The sequence below is a fragment of the Pelodiscus sinensis genome, chromosome 5 (genome assembly GCF_049634645.1).
Source record: "Pelodiscus sinensis isolate JC-2024 chromosome 5, ASM4963464v1, whole genome shotgun sequence".
NCBI lineage: Eukaryota > Metazoa > Chordata > Testudines > Trionychidae > Pelodiscus > Pelodiscus sinensis.
In genome coordinates this window covers 21249354-21269598 of record NC_134715.1, presented here as the reverse complement: position 1 = coordinate 21269598, position 20245 = coordinate 21249354, and positions in this window count along the sequence as shown.

The following is a 20245-nucleotide window of genomic DNA, read 5'->3' as shown; positions in this document are numbered from 1 at the left end:
TATCTGAATGCCTCAGGGATATTAACACATTTTATCTACCCTATATATTATCACATAGGGAGAACTGAGAGTCAGAGTAAGATTAAGGCCAATAATGTTCAAAGTGGCTGTTGATTATCGGTGCTTTTATTTTTGAGACACGTTGGGCTGTATTTTCAGAAGTCTTGAGTATCCACAACTCTATATGGAGTCAGTGGGGACTGCAAGAACCCAGAGCATGTAAAATTAGTCCTAAGGTATCGCAATGAAGACCCAAAAGTAAGCTGCCAGTTTGGAAAACTTGTCTTTTGTTAACTCTTCCAAGGTCACAAAGGAAGTCTATGGCATAGTGGACATATTTTCTGGGCCTCAGTTTACCGCTGAGTTTATTTAGATAACTATACAGACTATTCAGCATTTTTAAAATTTAGATTGCACATCCTAGTACATATGCATATTAGACATAACCTCATACAGCTTAATATGTTTCTCACAAATTGAATACAATAGCATTAACCCTTATATTGACTTTAAACATTCCCATGAACTCAAATATATATTACTCTACCAATCACACACATATTGGAACAATTGTATGCAGTCATATTCAAATTCATATACATATGATAAATAGACATGAACTTTTCAAAATAAAAATGCAGTTGAGAATGGAAAATATAAGAATAGTTAAGGCAAATAAATAAAATAATATCTATCTATCTATCTATCTATCTATCTATCTATCTATCTATCTATCTATCTATCTTTGCCTTAACTATTCTTATATTTTCCATCCTCAATTATATTACAGAATGTATTGGGTTTCATTTTTTTAAAAACTAATTTTACACAAATAATAAAGGACTGACTATTTTACTTTTGGGATAGGTTATTTCAGCTTTTTTGAGCATAGTTCTACAGCAAAAGAGGAAAGGTTTTGTGAGAAAAACTGACAACCAGACAAATATACTGTAATAAATAGAACAGCATTCTAAAACCAAGGAGGTGAAAAGGTGCCAGTGATGGGAACAGAACTGGGAAGCTTCACAAGATAATGGTTCAATTCACCACTACTCTAACCAAGGTGCCTCTCCAATGAAGCTCATGCCAAGCTGCTCCTGATCTTGCCAAGGCTGAATTTGGCTTGAGGGCTTTCGGAGGAATGTGAAGTGAAGACAATTCACTTGGAACACAAGAAGTGGTAAGTTTTCCCAAACATAGAAGACAATATCAAAGAATGTGAGGGGAGAAGTTATGGGTGGTTGGAAGAGATTGTATGTCATAATGATAAAGCTTGAAGGCCAAAAGCCATTATTGTTTCCTGTGCCTGAACACACAATTCTCAGTGATATTTATAGGAGTGCCAAGAACAAAGCCTTACAAATTATAGCAGACATCAAAAGGATGGTGCATGGCCTTACTGGTGAATAAGGCTGCTTGTTTTACTGAAATAGTTTCATTCAATTATACCTTTTTCATTCTAAGAAGGAAGGAGGAATCCCTTCCTTTCAGATAGTTTGTATATTTTGAAAATAGTAATCATAATATTCTGCATGTGATGCATTTGATTCAAATACTTTATGCAGGTTGCCTCACAGATAAGTACAAGGAGTTAGGAATCTGTGATAAATTATCATAATCAGAGACTCAGATTCATGCATAGTGGAATTATTGTAAAGAAAATTATTTGCTTGTTCATTTTAGGCTTCCCTTATAATACAAGATTATAATACTTATTTACAGGAGCCTTTGGAGAGGTGTAAAGCATTACTACACAAAGGAAACACATCAAAAGACAGCCAGGCAAGTTAAACTATAAACGCCAATATTATTTGTATTCAAGTAGGTCCGGTAGGTCTTACATACAGTATGGGTATGTCCACACTGCAGAGTTTTTCCAGAAAAACAGTTGTTTTTCTGGGAAAATAACATTACGTCCAAACTGCAATTACATTCTTTCAACAGAAATTTGAAAGAACAGAGGGGGGTTTCCTACAGTGGTAAACCTCTTTCTATGAAGAAGAAGCCTTTTTCTGAAAGAGCTCTTTCAGAAAAAAGGCATGTGTGGATGCGGAAGAGGGAGTTTTTTCAAAAGAAGAGGTCTCCAGGAAAAAGCACAGGTTCCCTGATGGCCACGTTGTCCACAGCAACCAGAACTTAAATGCGAGATAGCGCCCAATCAATGTGGATGCTATCTTTTGAAAAAGCAGATTGCTTTTTCTTTGCACTTTTGCTATACGAACGCTCTCTTTTGAAAGAAGTTTTTTCGGAAGATCTCTTTGGGAAAAGCCTGCAGACGTAGCCTTAAGAGATTTCTTGAAGCAGGGTGACTGCTCCGCTCCAGGATAAAAAGGGTAAAAAACAGCCCTCGGGGAGGGCTGTCCCAGGAGCCAATGAGAGGTGGGATAGAGTCAACCAAACAGGACTTGGCTAGGCCCTAAAAGATGGGAACCTGGATGAGAGGGGTACATACTCTTACTCTAGCTCTGATGGGAGAGGGACCTAACTTCCTGCTAGGGAGGTACGATGGACAGAGCAGTGCTGGGGAAAAGCAGGGGTGAGCCAGAGGAGCTCCCGTCTGAGTAGTTCCAGGCTCAGGCTCAGCAACAGGTGCCTGAGGAGTACTAATGCTACAGGGAGACAGCCAAGGCAGGCGAAAGCAGCAGTCCACATCCACTTGCCTATGATGAGTGACCATTTCAGACTGCAATTTGCCTCTGAAGTATGGGCTAGATGATGACTGGCAGTGAGTCACTACCGACAGGTAAGTACAAGAAGTTGGAATTCCCTGAGGAGGAGGAACTCAGAATGCGGGTGCACTCTCATGGGGCAGTAGCCTGAGGGAAGGCACTGCGGTCTGGGAGGGATGTGGGTCCTGATTTAAGTGGATAGAGAACAGACAACAGGTAACAGTGGGCAAGACATTGGCTGGTTAGAGCTAATTCCTAGAGTGACCAGCAGGAGGCCCCATAGCAGAGAGTCATGGACTGTTACACTGCCCCAAAGAGCTTACAATCCTGAAAGGACAAGACAAACAATTGGTGGCCAAAAGAGAGTATTATTTTCTGTATTTTAGATAGGAAATTGAGAAGTCAAAGGTATGCCCACATTGCAGCTGGTAGATACTACTTACGACGAGTGTAGATAAAATTGTGCTAGTCTGAGCAGAACTAGCAGGGTAAATGCAGCAGTGTGGATGTTGTGGTAAGGGCAGTGGCTCAGGCTAGCCACCCAAATCCAAGCCCACCCAATCCCGATCATGGAAGGCCAGCCTAAGCTGCTGTGTAGGACAGACATTCCACAATGCTTTTTGCCCGTTAGCTGGACTCAAGCCAGCACAAGTCTGTCTAAATGCCTTGAGAGACACCAACCCCCTTCGCCTCCCACATGCTGTCAGTGACTTGCCCAAGTTCAAACAGAAAGTCTGGCAGAGGTAAGAAATTAAACACTATCTCTTGACTCTAAGTCTAGTTTCTCAAAAAGACCATCCTTCATCTCAATTTATTCCAGTCCTCAACATTATCTCAAATCAGCTTCAAATCCTTTAAGGTGGCTAGTCTGTAAGAAGAGAAAGATAAAACACATGCTTTCTTTTAGTGACATAATATTTTTTTTAAACCTTTCCCAAATCGCTTCCTCCTCTCACCCACTCCCTGTTGCAATAATAGCAAACAATTCCACGAGGAAAATGAAAGAAGAAAGTAGGAGTTAATGCAAAGAGTTAAGTTATATAATAAATCATTTTATCACTGCTAGACAGTAAGAACAAGTGGGAGGAGGAAAGTGGTATTGGCCTGTTTTAATCAAATGGTTATCAAACAGAGCTCATACACAAGGTTTATAACCAGCGTCTTTGCTGGCACCTCTTCTCCATCTTTTGCTCCCCAGCATTCTAAAGTTTGTATAGTTATAGTCAGTCATACATGAAGAAACAATTTGCTACAACGGCATCTTTTTTTAATATTGACATCATGGAAGGTGAAACTGTCATGGACTGAGTAAAAGGTATGCATGGCCAAACTCAGAGCGGAAGCTAAAAAGAGATCTAGTGTCCTTGATAATGTGTGGAGTGATTTCCCTCAGGATAAATATGATAAAAATTACATTATTTCAGGAATGAACCTAAGCTCAGGAAAACATCAGCAGAAGGATAACAAAAAAGAAACTTTCTGGGTAAAAAAAAAAAAAGTGGGTAAAACCAGAAACCTTTCTGAGTAAAAAATGAGTTATTATTTAACTGTGGGAAGAAGATGAATTTCGGGAATTATTTCACAATGGATAGCTCCCTATTGTCTGCCCTGTTTTAAGGCAAATATAGTATGATACTTAACTGCTGCTCTATGTGTACTCTGAGGATACCTGGCCACTTTCACTTGTCCTTCAAGCAAGAAATGATGTACATGCACCTCAGAGATCAGATGCTACTGAAAACAAATAAATGAATATTTTAATTATATCAAAGCTACTTCTGGAAAGACTATCATATCTTGGGGCATTTACAAGGGGAGTGATCTTTTTAAAATTATTTGTATCTGGCTAATAAAAATACATGTTTTTACACATCTTTTACTGTATTGGGTCAGGACGCAGTTACTGTAATAGATATTTTAGTTCACTGGAACTTTGCCCTTGGCAATGTGTTTCTGCCTCGGGTGCATATCTGTGTATTGCCTTTAGTGTTCTATGAACTCTGTGTGCAGAGACAACAGCCAGTTTGCTCCAAAAGTTGCTGCAGCTTATTACTCAGAAGTTAACATATTATGCTCTCTCATGGTTTTCCTTAGTCCAAGATAAATCATAGAATCATAGAATCATAGGACTGGAAGGGACCTCGAGAGGTCATCAAGTCCAGCCCCCCACCCTCAAGGCAGGACCAAGCTCTGTCTACACCATCCCTGACAGATGTCTATCTAACCTGTTCTTAAATATCTCCAGAGAGGGAGATTCCACCACCTCCCTTGGCAATTTATTCCACTATTTGACCACCCTGACAGTTAGGAATTTTTTCCTAATGTCCAATCTAAACCTCCCTTGCTGCACTTTAAGCCCATTACTCCTTGTCCTGTCCTCAGAAACCAAGAGGAACAAATTTTCTCCTTCCTCCTTGTGACACCCTTTTAGATATTTGAAAACCCCTATCATGTCCCCCCTTAATCTTCTTTTTTCCAAACTAAACAAGCCCAGTTCATGAAGCCTGGCTTCATAGGTCATGTTCTCTAGACCTTTAATCATTCTTGTCGCTCTTCTGTGTACCCTTTCCAATTTCTCCACATCTTTCTTGAAATGTGGCGCCCAGAACTGGACACAGTACTCCAGCTCAGGCCTAACTAGTGCAGAGTAGAGCGGCAGAATGACTTCACGAGTTTTGCATACAACATACCTGTTGATACAACCTAGAATCATATTTGCTCTAAATGTTAATATAGATTGAAGTATGTGTTTTCTGTTGGTGCAAAGGAAAAGATAAAACTTCCTTTCATTACCATTTAAAAAAGCTTACTGTTCTTCTGCATATACCATGTTTTTGAATAACTATCCTAAAGATATAGTACCACATGCATGCATGGTTGGTTGGTTGACATGCCAACATTAAGCAATGATAATTTCACAATTAATCTCATCTAAGGTGGTTAAACAGGCTTAGCTAGCAAAGCAGTATAGTGATGCATTCTGAATCAGCACCTAGTGGCCGCGTATAGACTGGCATTATTTTGTGGAAATACTTTTAAAGGAAAAGTTTTTCCCTTAAAAGTATTTCTGCAAAAGAGCGTCTAGATTGGCATGGATGTTTTTGTACAAAAAGTGCTCTTGCGCAAAAGCATCCGTGCCCAGTATAGACGCGCTTTTGCACAAGAAACTCTGATGGCCATTTTAGCAAAAAATTAAGGTGCCTGTCTACACTGGCCCTCTTGCGCAAGTATTCTTGCACAAGAGGGCTTATCCCTGAGTGGGAGTGTCAAAGTATTTGCGCAAGAAGCACTGAATTCTTACATTAGAACGTCAGTGCTCTTGCGCAAATTCAAGCGGCCAGTGTAGACAGCTGGCAAGTAAAATCTTGCCAGTCTAGACGCACCCAGTATGTTTCACTGCTCTTGCACAGAAAGGACATGGGGTGGATAGGTCAGTAGAGAGTTTTGAAAAATAAGTCTATTCCAGAGGATCCCTCAATTGACACATGCCCTGGAAAGTTCACTTTACTTTAAATTAGATCCACCACTCTACAGGGGCAGGCTTTGAACAGAAAAGATGAGCAACGCATCAGATAGATTCTAACAACAGGAAAAAATATGGAAATTCCACAGGTGAATAATGATGCTTGATGTTCCACAGGTGAATAAGGATGTTAATAATTCTTATGTTCATTTGGTCATTATCATATAGTCTGTATGTTCTCACAAGAGCTGAAAGGATTTTCTGTATTACATCTATATAGGGGCTTGATGTAAATGTGTCATACTTTTCATTGGATAGGACAACGTAGAAGATTAATAGGATAAAGCCTGTGTGTCTGATTAAGAAATGAACGCAAAAGTCCACATTTTCTATTTAAACTGAATAATCTACCAATTCTGCATCAAGTGCACACGTGTATGACATTAATAGAAGGCATTTAATTTGCGTATCTGTGCTCTAATCTCACCTTTCAATGTTCATTCAAAAGGAACAGGTGCAAACAAACCAGACATGGAAATAAGGGCTCAAATTAGTACATTCAAATGGAAAAATAAGGCCTGATTTTCATAGCTTTTGGACAATTACTAACAATTGCTAATGTCTTTTGGAGTGGCCAACTATAGTCTTACAGTCAAATATAATAGATCACTATGAATTATGTATGCATATGATTAATTGTGATGACTAACCACTGGTGTTCAAGTAAGTGACAACTATAGTTATTATTATATTACTTTGCAATTATAATGAACCAAACTGACTTCATTTACTTTAACATAATTACTATGTGTTTAGAATCATAGAATCACAGAATACTAGAACTGGAAGGGACCCTGAGAGATCATCAAGACCAGTCTCCTGCCCTCACACCAGGACCAAGCACTATCTAGATCATCCCTGGCCGATGTCTGTCTAACCTGCTCTTAAATATCTCTAGTGATGGAGATTCCCCAACAACCCTAGGCAATTTATTCCAGTGTTTAACCACCCTGACAGTTAGGAAGTTTTTCCTAATGTCCATCCTAAGCCTCCCTTGCTTCAGTGTAAGCCCACTGATTCTTGTCCTATCATCAGAAGCCAAGGAGAACAATTTTCCCCCCTTCTCCCTGTGACACCCTTTTAGATACCTACAAACTGCTATCATTTCCTCTCTCAGTCTTCTTCTTTTGAAACTAAAGAAGCCCAATTCCTTCAACCTTCCCTCATAGCTCATGTTTTCTAGACCTTTAATCATTTTTGTTTCTCTTCTCTGGACCTTCTCCAATTTCTCCACATCTTTCCTGAAATGTGGTGCCCGGAACTGAACACAATACTCCAACTGAGGCCTAATCAACACAGAAGAGCAGAAAAATGACTTCTTGCATCTTGCTCACAACACTCCTGTTAATGCATCCCAGAATCATGTTTTTTGCAACAGTATCACACTGTTGACTTATATTTAGCTTGTGGTCCACTATCACCCCTAGATCCCTTTCTGCCGTACTCCTTCCTAAATAGTCACTTCCCATTCTGAATGTGTGAAACTGATTGTTCCTTCCTAAGTGGAGTACTTTGCATTTGTCCTTATTAAACTTCATTCTATTTAGCTCAGAACATTTCTCCAGTTTGTCCAGATCATTTTGAATGTTGACCCGATCCTCCAGAGCAGTTGCAACTTCTCCCAACAAACTTAATAAGCGTAGTCTCTATGCCATCATCTAAACTGTTGATGAAGATATTGAACAGAACCGGTCCCAAAACAGACCCCTGAATAACCCCACTTGTTACGCTCTTCCAGAATGACTGTGAAAAGTTAATAACTACTCTCTGGCTGTGTCTACACTGGCATGAATTTCTGGAAATGCTTAAAACGGAACAGTTTTCTGTTATAAGTATTTCCGGAAAAAGAGCGTCTACACTGGCAGGCTGCTTTTCTGGAAAAGCCCTTTTTCCGGAAAAGCGTCTGTGGCCAATGTAGACGCGCTTATCCGGAAAAAAGCCCCGATCGTCATTTTCGCGATCGGGGCTTTTTTCCGGAAAAGACTACTGTGCTGTCTACACTGGCCCTTTTCCAGAACAGTTTTCCGGAAAAAGGACTTTTGCCCGAGAGGGAGGAGCATAGTTTTTCCGGAAAAGCAGCTGATTTCTTACAGTAAATCGTCACTGCTTTTCCGGAAATTCAAGGGGCCAGTGTAGACAGCTCACAGCTTATTCCGGAAAAGCGATTCTTAATAATTAAAGACATAGGAGAGAGATTTTCCATAGTGCTCAGCACCTAACAGCTCTCTTTGTGCGTTATGTATGGTCAGATTTTCCAGAAAGTTAGGGAGCCAACGTGCTGACATCTTTTAAAAATCCTACCAGGTATTTTGGTGCCTAAATGGGACTTGAGCTCTTTTAGAAACTTGGACAATGGAGTGCAAAATAACACTTGAAATTCTGGAATGCTAAAATTTTGTTCTGTAGTTTTGGAGCTTCTGTAACATTTTTCTAATGAACATCAACCAAACATGCAAAAAACAGTGCTGCCTATCGTTCCCTTGACTTGTACCTTGAAGGGAAGATTGTAGCTTGAAATGCCGCAACATACCTGGAATTGAATTGAAAAAAAAAAAAAAAAGATAATCTGAACATTAATTTTTAGATATCTACAAACTGCAAAATAAAATAGTATGGTGAAGCTATAAATGGAAAATATAGGCCTATTAAACATATGCTTCAGAACTAGTATGTGTATGCCCTTCTTATCATTATTCAAAGGGGAGAGCTATGTTCTCATTTAAATACCTATAGCCTCTCTGTCTTTAAAACACCAATCTTAATACTTTATCTATGACTAACAAGAGAAAAATTTAGAAAAATTAGGCCAACTCCATTCTATGAGAATCTTAATGAACATTCATTGCTTGTTTTCATTACAAAACACAGCTGCAGTGTCATTCATAGTGCTAAACATGCACATTCCTAATTTACCACCAGCTACTGGCTTGTCTTCACCGCTGAAGGGATGCATATTTTTTAGCAAAGGGTAACTAACGTGCATAGACTTTTTTGAGGTTAAAAAAAACCCCGCAGTGAAAACCAGACACTTTAGATTTTCTGAAAGTACCCCCACCTGACCTGAGCCTCGGCAAGTTTACCTTGTGGAAAATCTAAGGCCTCTTTGCAAGGTTTAAAACAAAGTAATTAGTCCAGGCCTGCAGAACTCAGAAAGCGGCGAGGGCCATATTACTCCAAAGAAAACAGCTGCGGGCCGCAAGTAGGGATGCTGTCCCAAAAAATACCGAACATACAGGCTAAAAATTTTTGTCGAGCAAAAAAAAAAAAACAACCCACCACCATACATGTCTCTGCTTGCCTTCCCCTTTCGCCTGACCTGTCCCCCTTCCCTCCCCTCCCCTGCCTGGCTTCTGCCTTCCAGGTTGCGGGACTGCTGGAGCCTTTTAGAATCCGGCGGTTGCCAGCCGTGACATCACGACACCACGTGACACCAGCGTCTTGGTGTCTGCCGGCGGCCTGCCCTCTGGCTCGTGCCCCGCCTCCTCGCACCGGAGCTGCATGCAGGCAGCCCAGCAGTGAGAATCGCCGCACTTCCCCTCCCCGGCGGCACTCCGCGCCTCCACCCAGCTGACAGATTGGATGGGGCTGCACTGTCTGTAGTCGGCACGGGCCGCACAGTGAGCCCCTGCGGGCTGGATGTGGCCCTCGGGCTGGATGTTATGCAGGCCTGAATTAGTCCATGCATGGTGGTAACATGAGGGTGAAAAAGGCTCTCTTTTTAGCATTGAAGGCAAGTCCTCTGTGAGCTATATATATTAAAGTCACCAATAAAACATGAACATTTCTGCAAGCCCAATTTCTCCAGACCACACATATTTTCCAATTCTCTTTACAAATGAACCATCTCACCTTCACTAAATCTTAAACATAATTCAGTTCTATCTTTGCTTATCAGCTCAGAAATATGGGCCTTTTGTATATTCTTCTGCATATGCTGCTTCAGAGGTTTACATTATGTGGTTGCATAAAGAGAAGGTCAGGACAAGGAGAGCCTTGTCACTGGAGCCATACAACATCCTCCACTGACTCTTGCAGAACAGAAGTGTGGGCAATGCAGAAATTACCACAATATTAGAAGAGACCCCAAAGCAGCTCTGTCAGGTGTCTGGAACTCACCAGAAAGATATCAAGCTACACAGCGGTAGAAATGTAGCCGTGTTAGTCTGGTGTGGCTGAAACAAAAACCAGGACTGTGTAGCACTTTAAAGACTAACAAGATGGTTTAATAGGTGATGAGCTTTTGTGGGCCAGACCCACTTCCTCAGATCAAATAGTGGACGAAAATTGTCACAACCATATATAACAAAGAATACAATTTAAAAAAATGAACACATATGAAAAGGACAATTTCTGAAATTTGATTTGTCCTTTTCATATGTGTTTGGTTTTTTTTAATTGTATCCTTTGGTATATATGGTTGTGACCATTTTCTTCCACTATTAGATCTGAGGAAGTGGGTCTGGCCCACGAAAGCTCATCACCTATTAAACCATCTTGTTAGTCTTTAAAGTGCTACACAGTCCTGGTTTTTGTTTAAGCTACACAGCCCATGCCATGGGCTGCAAAATGACCAGAATGTGGGACAGTCACGGTCTTCCATCCCGTTAATAAACCTTTAGCATCAGTCTTTCAGAATTGCCATCTCCAGTACCTAATATTTCATTTCCATTTTCTGCAGGATACAGAGCATGCTGCTCTTGTAGAATACTTTTCTTTGTAAAGTAGGTGGTTTTAAAGATGAAGTACTTTGAGGATGCATTTTTGTAACATGCACTGCAATCTCTTGGTGTAAGGCCAACATACCAAATGCTCACATACTAACTAAAACAAACTATCATTTAAGGCAGTGGCCTCCAACCTTTTTACACCCAAGAACACTTTTTAAATGTCAGGGCAAACCTAAATCTACTCCATCCCTTCCCTCTGACCCCACCCCTACCTTGAGGCCCCACCCTGTCCATTCCCCTCCTCTCCATCACTTTCTGTGCCCAGCCCTTACTCACCTCTCACTGGGTTGATACAGGAGGTGCAAGTTCTGGGAGGGAATTTGGGTGCAGGAGGAGATGGAGAAGGGGATGTTGGCTCAGGGAGGGGACTCCAGGCTCAGGTAGAGGGTTGGGGTGCTGAGCAAGCCACAGGCAGGAGTGCAGGAGTTGGGATTTATGAGGGGCTCAGGACAGGGGGGTTGGGTGTATGATGGGCTCAGGTTTGAGGTGTATGGGAGGGGTGCAGGAGTGTTATGATGCTGTGGCCAGATGGGGGCTTGGCCCCAATTGAGGGCTTGTTGGCCAGGCTTCATTTTTAAATAAAATATTATGTCCAACACAAGTGGCTTATCATTGTCTTTATTTATGGGAGGAGTAGGGAACATTTTTTGGGTCAGGAGCCACTGACACACTGAAAAATCAGTCAGGGGCCACACAAGTAAGAAGCAAAAAAACAACCCCTCCAGTCATCACTGGTGTTGCCCCAACTGAGAAACTTCACTCTCCTGGCACTCCAGCTCCATGGGGGAGTGAGGGAGGGAAGTGTAGGTAAAACTGAGGTTCAAGGACTCAGGCCAGAATAACTCTTCTGGGGTTCCAGGTCTTTAACAAAGTGATTTTCAAACTGTGCTCTGTGGATCATGAGACATCTGCAGAATGCTTTGTGATTGTTCTCAGAATGAAACACTTGGAGAAACAAATGGTGGAGAACTGGAGTAGTAGGTGGGATTTCTGTTTTAGTAATTGATTCTCAGAAGGTAAAAGTTGAAGAACCAGTGCTTTGTTGTATGTGAAATTTCAGTTTCTATATTGGAGTGGTCCTCAAACAGGGAGCATCAGAATCATATGAGAATTTCAGTAGACAAGAAAACGACATGGTAAACAGAAAGATGTGATTTCCAGGTCCAATACTTTGTGTCCTATCATGGTTAGAAAAGAATACAGCATATAACTGGTTCTTTGATTTCCAGTGATATATTCCTTTCCAGCTTTAACTTTTAATAAGATGTTGAACTTTATCATGATAGTTGTTGTCTCAATCCAGAGATACTTTTGGGGCACTGATCCAAGACAACATATAGCAAGTCCTGAACCTCAGAGCAGTATAGTTTTACAATCACTAGAAGAGGGGCATGACACTTTTCTATTGGGTTATTAAACACAACAGGATTTAGAATGCCAAGTTTTGGATCACTGCAACACTCTTCTTGACCTTGACTACCATACTGCTAGCCTCTCCTCCTGAATTCCTTTCTTATAGCTTATTTCTTGTAAAAAGACTATTCTACTTTCTTCCTCAGCAGCATATTAACTAATAACCACAGATGCCAGAAGGTTCTTTAAACATCTCCAAGTAAAATAATAAATCTAACAAATAAAACACCAAAATAACATCCTCCAAGTAAATAACATTATAGCTAAATAAACAACATTCTAAATAAATATGGATTCAACTCTGCATCAGTCCAGTTTTGGACTGATATAATCCCAATGGAAGGAAAGAAGCATTAAGGCCATGGTGAATTAAGCCCCCAAAGATTTTTTTTTTACCTGTTATACACTGTCAGTGTTTTAAAAGAATGATTTGTGATTAGCCTAGTGGAGGAATATGTGAGATGGTTTGTGAATGAAACATGGCTTATGAATCAAGAAATTCAGATTCTGTTCCCTTCTAATACTCACTTTGACTTTGGGCAACTCTGTCCTGTGGCACCTTAAACACTGAGGCTGTGCCTACGCTGCAGAGCTTTTCCGGGATAGCTCTGCTGTGTCCAAGGAATGCGTCTGCTTTTCCTAAAGAAACTTCGGAAAAGCAGAAGTGTTTTTTTGGCATCCCTATGAACCTCATTCTATAAGGAAGAAGGGATGTTCTGAAAGAGTGGTTTTTCCCGACATTTGGCCCCGTGAAGATGGGCTAAATGTTGGAAAAGCCTATTTCAGAAGAAAAACAGTTCGCAATGTGCGTATCTTTTTCTGACTTTTCCCTGCAGTGTAGATGTAGCCTGAGAGATTTATTTGGACATAAGCTTTCGTGTGTGTGTGCGCGTGCACACATACGCACGCACTACATGTACAAGAGTGTACAAGGGGGGAAAGAGCACAAGAAGCTTTTCTTCCTTACACTTCTCTAGAGATCTCGTCCTCACCTGAGCACAAGCACTGATTCTGGCTACCCCTGCTGATGCAAGTAGCCACGCATCCTGACCATAAAATGAATGAGGAGTGGCAGGGAAAAAGCAAGGTCCAAGGCCTTCCTCTCTCTCACTCCTCCACAGATGGCAGAACTGGCAGGTCAAGGATGGGAGGGCAGACAGCACTCCCTTAAGGCACATAGCAACAGGTGCACTTGCCTACCCTGTGCCTCCTGGTGCCCCCACTGGGGCAGTGCACCTTTGCCTCCCGCCAGGGGGCCAGTTCTGAGAGGTCTCAGCTGAGTCTGCAAATGCAAAATCCTGTCCTAAATAAATTTTTAAAGCACGTGGAGAATTCATCTTCCTGGGTTCCCTTATCATAATGACACCATGTAAATCCAGACGACAGCAATTATCATTAATACTGCATTGCTTTTTTGGAACACAGAATACAAAAAAAACATTTCTAGCTGAGATTATTAGCAATTAAAGAGTGTTGTCATTGTTCAGCCATTCTGAAATAGTTTTTGCCCTCTTTATTATCTCTTACACCGAGTATGCCTTTTCCTTGCATTTGTAATGTTTTCAAATCAGAAAGTAACTGAGAAGCAATTCAATCCATTGTCTGGGGCACTTTTTAATGTGCCTTTAACTTAATTCCACAAGAATGTTTAAATGCAAATAATAGAAAACCTGCATTAAATTATGTATATTAAAAGGAATAATGGTGAGAAACCATGGACTATTTCAGCAAATGGTAGCTTTATCGAGCAAATCTGATAATAGTTGCATTAGGATGAAATGAATAACAAACTATCTGAGGTCTCTTGTGACCTCTAACCCATTATATTTAAACATGGTGGCTGTGTCTAGATTGGCATGATTTTCCAGAAATGCTTTTAACGGAAAAGTTTTCCGTTAAAAGCATTTTCGGAACAGAGCGTCTAGATTGGCACGGACGCTTTTCTGCCATTTTCGCGATCGGGGCTTTTTTGCGGAAAACAAATCTCAGCTGTCTACACTGGCCCTTTTGCGCAAAAGGGACTTTTGCTTGAACGGGAGCAGAATAGTATTTCCGCAAGAAGCACTGATTTATTACAGTAGGAAGTCAGTGCTTTTGCGGAAATTCAAGTGGCCAGTGTAGACAGTTGGCAAGTTTTTCCGGAAAAGCGGCTGATTTTCTGGAAAAACTGGCCAGTCTAGACACAGCCAGTCTGTTTCCTTAATAGATATTGAAGCCTATCACACAAATCTTCAGTACCTACCCTGCTATTTTGTATTAACACTATTTATTATTAATTAACAAAAATCAGGTATATAGCTTAACAAGCACATTTCCCTAGCATTTCTCAAATCCTTAAGTCATTTTTTTAATTAATGGAAAATGTACATGTTTTATTTGATGGGGTGTGGATTTATTTGGGCATAAGCTTTTTTGGGTAAATAGATGCTAGGAGTGGAAATCATAGAGGTTGGGATATACAGGCAGTCCCCGGGTTACATGGATCCGACTTACATCGGATCCCTACTTACAAACGGGGTGAGGAAACCCCGCACTAGCTGCTTCCCCCCAGCAGACCAGGGAGACGCGAAGCTAGCGCCCCCCCCCCCCAAGCAGACCAGGGAGATGTGGAGCGGCTTTTCTCAGCAGACACCTCAGCTTAAGAATAAAGGACTGAGGGAAGTGAGGTGTGGGAGAATAAAACTGAGCTCTGGAGAAATGTTTGGCTAGAGTTTCCCCTACAATATGTACCAGTTCCGACTTACATACAAATTCAACTTAAGAACAAACCTACAGTCCCTATCTTGTATGTAACCCGGGGACTGCCTGTATCTATGAACTACATGTACAAGAGGGGCAAAGGGCACAAGAAGCTTTTCTTCCCTACATTTCTCTACAGATCCTGCCCTCACTTGAGGAGCTGAGAGCAGGGAGCTGGAGGTACGGGGGTGCAGGAGTCAGGGTTGAGGAGTGAGGAAGGGCTCAGGGCAGGGAAGTGGGTGTATGTGTATGTACAAGATTTGTACCAGAACTGCTTGCTGCTCCCCTTCCTGCTCCTGTCACAGAATGAAAGCAAAGTGTGCTGCTCGTGTGCCTCCTGCTCGCCCCAGTCATAGTGCGGAATGTAGCAAACTGGGCACTGTCCCCTTGCTCCCAGAAGAAAAGGAACAGACAGCAATGTCTCTGTATGAATCAGGGAGGGAGGAGCATTGGCCCCTCCTCCCAGCTCTCCCTAAAGGGTATCTAGGGTGTGGGGAGTAGGGCTAGCAGTTTCGGACAGGAGGGTCGCACACCTCCAGCCAGCCCCTTTCACTTGCGTAGTGATTCTGTCTCTTCTATATGGCTTTATGAGAAGCAATCCCATTCCAGGCATATCCCATTTCCCTGGCATAACTAGAAATGGTGTTGGCAAGAAGGCGTTGGCCGGTGGGAGCCTGATGTGTCCAAAAAACGGGTGAGAAGCATCAGTCCCTGGCCGCTATTGTTGCAGTAGGCACAGATGGAGGAGGAGTGCATATCCCCCAGCTGGGGCACAGACAGACACACAGAGACAAACTCTCTGAAATATAAAGTAAATAGGTGTCCATTTCTCCACCCCTGTTGGCCCAATGGGGATATACCTGTCTCAGTTCCCCTCTTTGGCCCATAAGCCTTGGTCTACACTAGGGCTTCATTTCAAAATAACCACCCTTAGGTCGAATTTATAAGTGGAGCATCCACACTACTAAGCCCACTATTTTGAAATAATGGGCTGCTTATTTTGAAATCTGTACTCCTCTTTTTCTCAGAGAACAATGCTCATTTCAAAATAGTTATTTCAAAGTAGCATTAGTGTGGATGTTCCAGTGCCACTAATTCAAAATAACTACTCCTCAGAGTAATTCGAACTAATTACTCCCCAGTGCTTCCTGGGGATCTAAGTCGAGGTAGCACATCCACACTAATGGAGTCTGCCTCAGACTAATTTTGAGGCTTCCTCATAGTGAGGGCACGCTATTTCAATTTTGAAAAAAAACACCTATAGACATAACCTATAGTTATGTCAATTTTAGTAATTTCAAAATAATTTCCTAGTGTAGACATGCCCTAGCTACCCTCTTGTCATTCTGGAGTATAACTCCGTTCTACTAGGCCTCTCCTTTTCCATTTTATGAGACGCAGTCCCATTCTAGGCATATTCCATTGTCCAGGCACAACCACATCCTGACCTTACTTTAAGTTATGAAAAGAGGAAGCTGCACACCAAATTTGGTGGACCTGGCTCTTTCTGTTTAGGAGGAGTTCTTGAACAAAGGAACTCAAAGATGGCCAGAGAGACAGACAGATACACATTTCTAAAATATGTATTAAGATTCTGTATATGCACTGGATACATTGCATAATTAACCTTCATTTTGGGTATAGGCTTTGAATTTTAAAGCAGACCACCTATAGATCTATAATCCCAAAGCCTTGTTTAGTCATTCTTTTCAAACATTTTTCAAAGTGCAAGTGAGTCTTGATATTTCATGACCATTAATATAACGATGTCAGAACTGGCTTGCAGCCAGTCACAGGCATGAAGTGAGGTTTATGGCAGCACTATTGCCACTTCAGACAATTGAGTGAAGTTGTTAACAGACAGATTTATCCTTGACTTGAACTGAAACTGCTCAAACATTAACAAATATGTTGCCAGGTCCTGATCTCATCCGCAATGGCCAAATTCTGTGCAGACTTTCATGGGGTAAGCCCAACAAATGCAGTGGGTTTACATACTGTGCACATCAAGGCAGATTTTGGCCCATTGACCTCAGTGCTGTTATTCCTCATTTACCCCAGACTAAAATCAGAATCTAGCTCTAGGTTTCCAGATATAGGGCTAGATTGTACCATTTGCACCATGCCTGATGTAGGGGGTGGGGCAATTCTGCAACATCCCAGGGCAGTCTCTCCTGGGCTGCTCATTGTGCATAGAGGGTGCATATTCGGTAAGAATGCCACATTTATTGCTCCCCTAGTGCCAGGCCCCTATTCCATAGCACAGGATAAGGCAGGGCCATAAACAAGAGTTGTCCTCATGATTGGCTCTTCTGGAAGCCACACAAAAGGATAAGTGGGTTCTTGTACGTCTCCTCATCTACATGCCTGTACTAGAACCAGTCACAATCTGGCCCATATGCTTGTTTTCAGAATCAGTGAGACAATCAGAAATGATGATGATGATGAAGAAAACCATGATATTCTCTCTATTGCCAGCTGAGGATTTAGTGAAGTAGGAATTTTAAAGATCACAAAGATCTGCTTAAAGGAAGAACAATGTTTAATAGCAAACTATCTACACACAGTTGCTTCTAGCTGTAAACCAGACCATCTTGTCCTTCAGCTCAGCCCCTCTATAAGTTCTTTCATGCTGAACAGCAGGTAACCATCAATATTGCTGCTGGTGTACAGTGCAATGAATTTTTAGAAGAATAAAGAGATTAAATGAAACTGAGCCTATGTTGTCCAGCAATTCAGCAACTCTGAGGCATGTATAGTCACTTATTTCATCTGTATTAATTTGCTTTGGGCATTGTATAAATTCATTCTTTTATGCAAAGGTTCTTTCCATAATAAAAAGACCGAGATGAAGGATTATTACACCTAGATGAAAATCAGTACTCAGTTTCATTAGGTCATTTTATTCTGTTGTAAAGATATTGTTGGTGCTAACTTACCTGTATACAGTTTTGACAAGCTGCAATAATGGAGATTAAGATAGAAGGCTTAACTTATAAAATAATAGATCATGAGCTTTCGTGGGTAAAACTCACTTCATCAGAAGAGTTGGAGATGAAGTGGGTTTTACCCACAAAAGCTCATGATCTACTATATGTGTTAGACTCCAAGGTGCCACAGGATGGCTCATTGTTTTTAAAGTTATGGCTATCCCTATGAGACTTCATAAAATAAGGCGGTAATCCAATCAAGTATGAAGATGCCAACTCCTGATATATAACAGGACAAGTTTTGAAGATGAGGTGATCTTTTGAATGTCTGCATATTTGTGAGTGCAGCCTCTGTCACCCAGTTTATGTACTGCCACATGTGCCTGGATGACAGAATTCATATGTACACACCCAAATTTTCAAGCTCAAACCAAGCCCATGTGGCTTTTCTGTTTGTGGATTATATTATTGCTATGTGGACGTGACAGTGTGCAATAGCACACACATACAACGAATGTGTGTACAAAGTTGTATGCATATGAATGGGCTTGCATCTCCAGTTTCACTCCAAGGCTGTGTCTAGACTGCAGGCTTCTTTCGAAAGAGCCTCTTTCGAAAGCATCTTTCGAAAGAGGCTCTTTCAAAAGAGCGCGTCTAGACTACAATGCGCGGATCGAGAGATCGATCCGCTATTTCGAAAAAGAGCGTCCAGACTGCTGGACGCTCTTTCGAAATTGAAAGCCACCCGGAACTGCTTCTGCCAGGGCATGGGGGCAGCATTTCCTTCCGGGTGCTGCCTGCCTGCCCTTTGCAGAGACGCGTGGTGAGAGGGACACTCCTGAACACCCGTTGCTCTGCTCCTGCAGCTGCCTTTGCTGTCCCTTGAGGAATTTTGCAAGGCATTGCAGTGCTGCTTTGGAGTGCTCAGCTTCCTGGGACACCCCAGCAGCTTTTTTCTTTTGAGGTTTTTCTGCTTGCAGACCCTTATTTGTGGCATGGAGCCAGAGCTGCCCCTGGGCAGGCGATGGCCCCACACCACCATACTGCAGCTGTTGCTGCATCTTCGTGAGACAATCATGAGGCTCCTTCCCGAGCTGGACCCAGACCAGAGGGACGAGGGGTTCCCCCGTCTGGCAGCCACACTGCCCTTGCCTCCGAACTTTTTCGTGGACAGGCGTGTTTGGAGGTTTGACACCAGCTCTGACTGGTGGGACTGGCTCATGATGGAGATCTGGGATGACCAAGACTGGCTACGGAACTTCCGCATGAGAAAGACCACTTTCCAGGAGCTGTGTACCTGGCTCGCCCCTGCTCTGCAACGGCAAGACACCCACCTGCGGCCCGCCATCCCCCTGGAAAAGAGGGTCGCCATTGCCCTCTGGAAGCTGGCAACCCCCAACAGCTACCGCTCCGTGGGACACCAATTTGGCGTGGGGAGATCTACTGTCGGGGCCGTCTTGATGGAGGTAAGTCATTGTCTGGGGACAGTCACAGTTTGGGGTGGGGGGAAGGGAGACTGTCAGGAAGGGCCAAGTGGAGTGGGAGTGGGAGGGAGCTCCTCCACTCACCCTGAATTGTGGGGGGGGGGTTCTGAGGAGGGGATTCCCGGGCTGTTTGAGAGGGAAGGTGGGCGGTGGGTTCTCCTCCTAAGACATAAGGCACCCCTTCTAACACTTTGTTGTCTGTCTCGTTCTGCAGGTGGTGAGGGCCATCAATTCGGAGCTGCTCAACAGGCTCATCTGTCTACCGGATCTGGACAGCATCATGGCCGGCTTTGCTGCCCTCGGCTTCCCCAATTGCGGAGGAGTGCTCGATGGGACACACATTGCCATCCGTGCACCGCCCCATCGAGCAGCCCAATTCATCAATCGAAAGGGCTACTTTTCTATGGTCCTCCAGGCCCTGGTCGACCATCGTGGACAGTTTTCGGACATTTGTGTTGGGTGGTCAGGGCGGGCACACGATGCCCGCATCTTCAGAAACCCGTACCTGTACCGGAGGCTTCAGGCAGGAACATTTTTCCCCCATCGCCAGTTTGCAGTTGGGGATGTGCACATGCCGGTGTGCATAGTGGCTGATGCCGCCTATCCCCTGATGCCGTGGCTGATGAAGGCCAGCTGGATGCGAGCAAGGAGCAGTTTAATGCTCGCCTTAACCGGGCTCGCAACCAGGTCGAATGTGCGTTGGGCCGTTTAAAGGGCAGATTCCGGTGCTTGCTCACATGCCTCGACATGGGGGAGACCA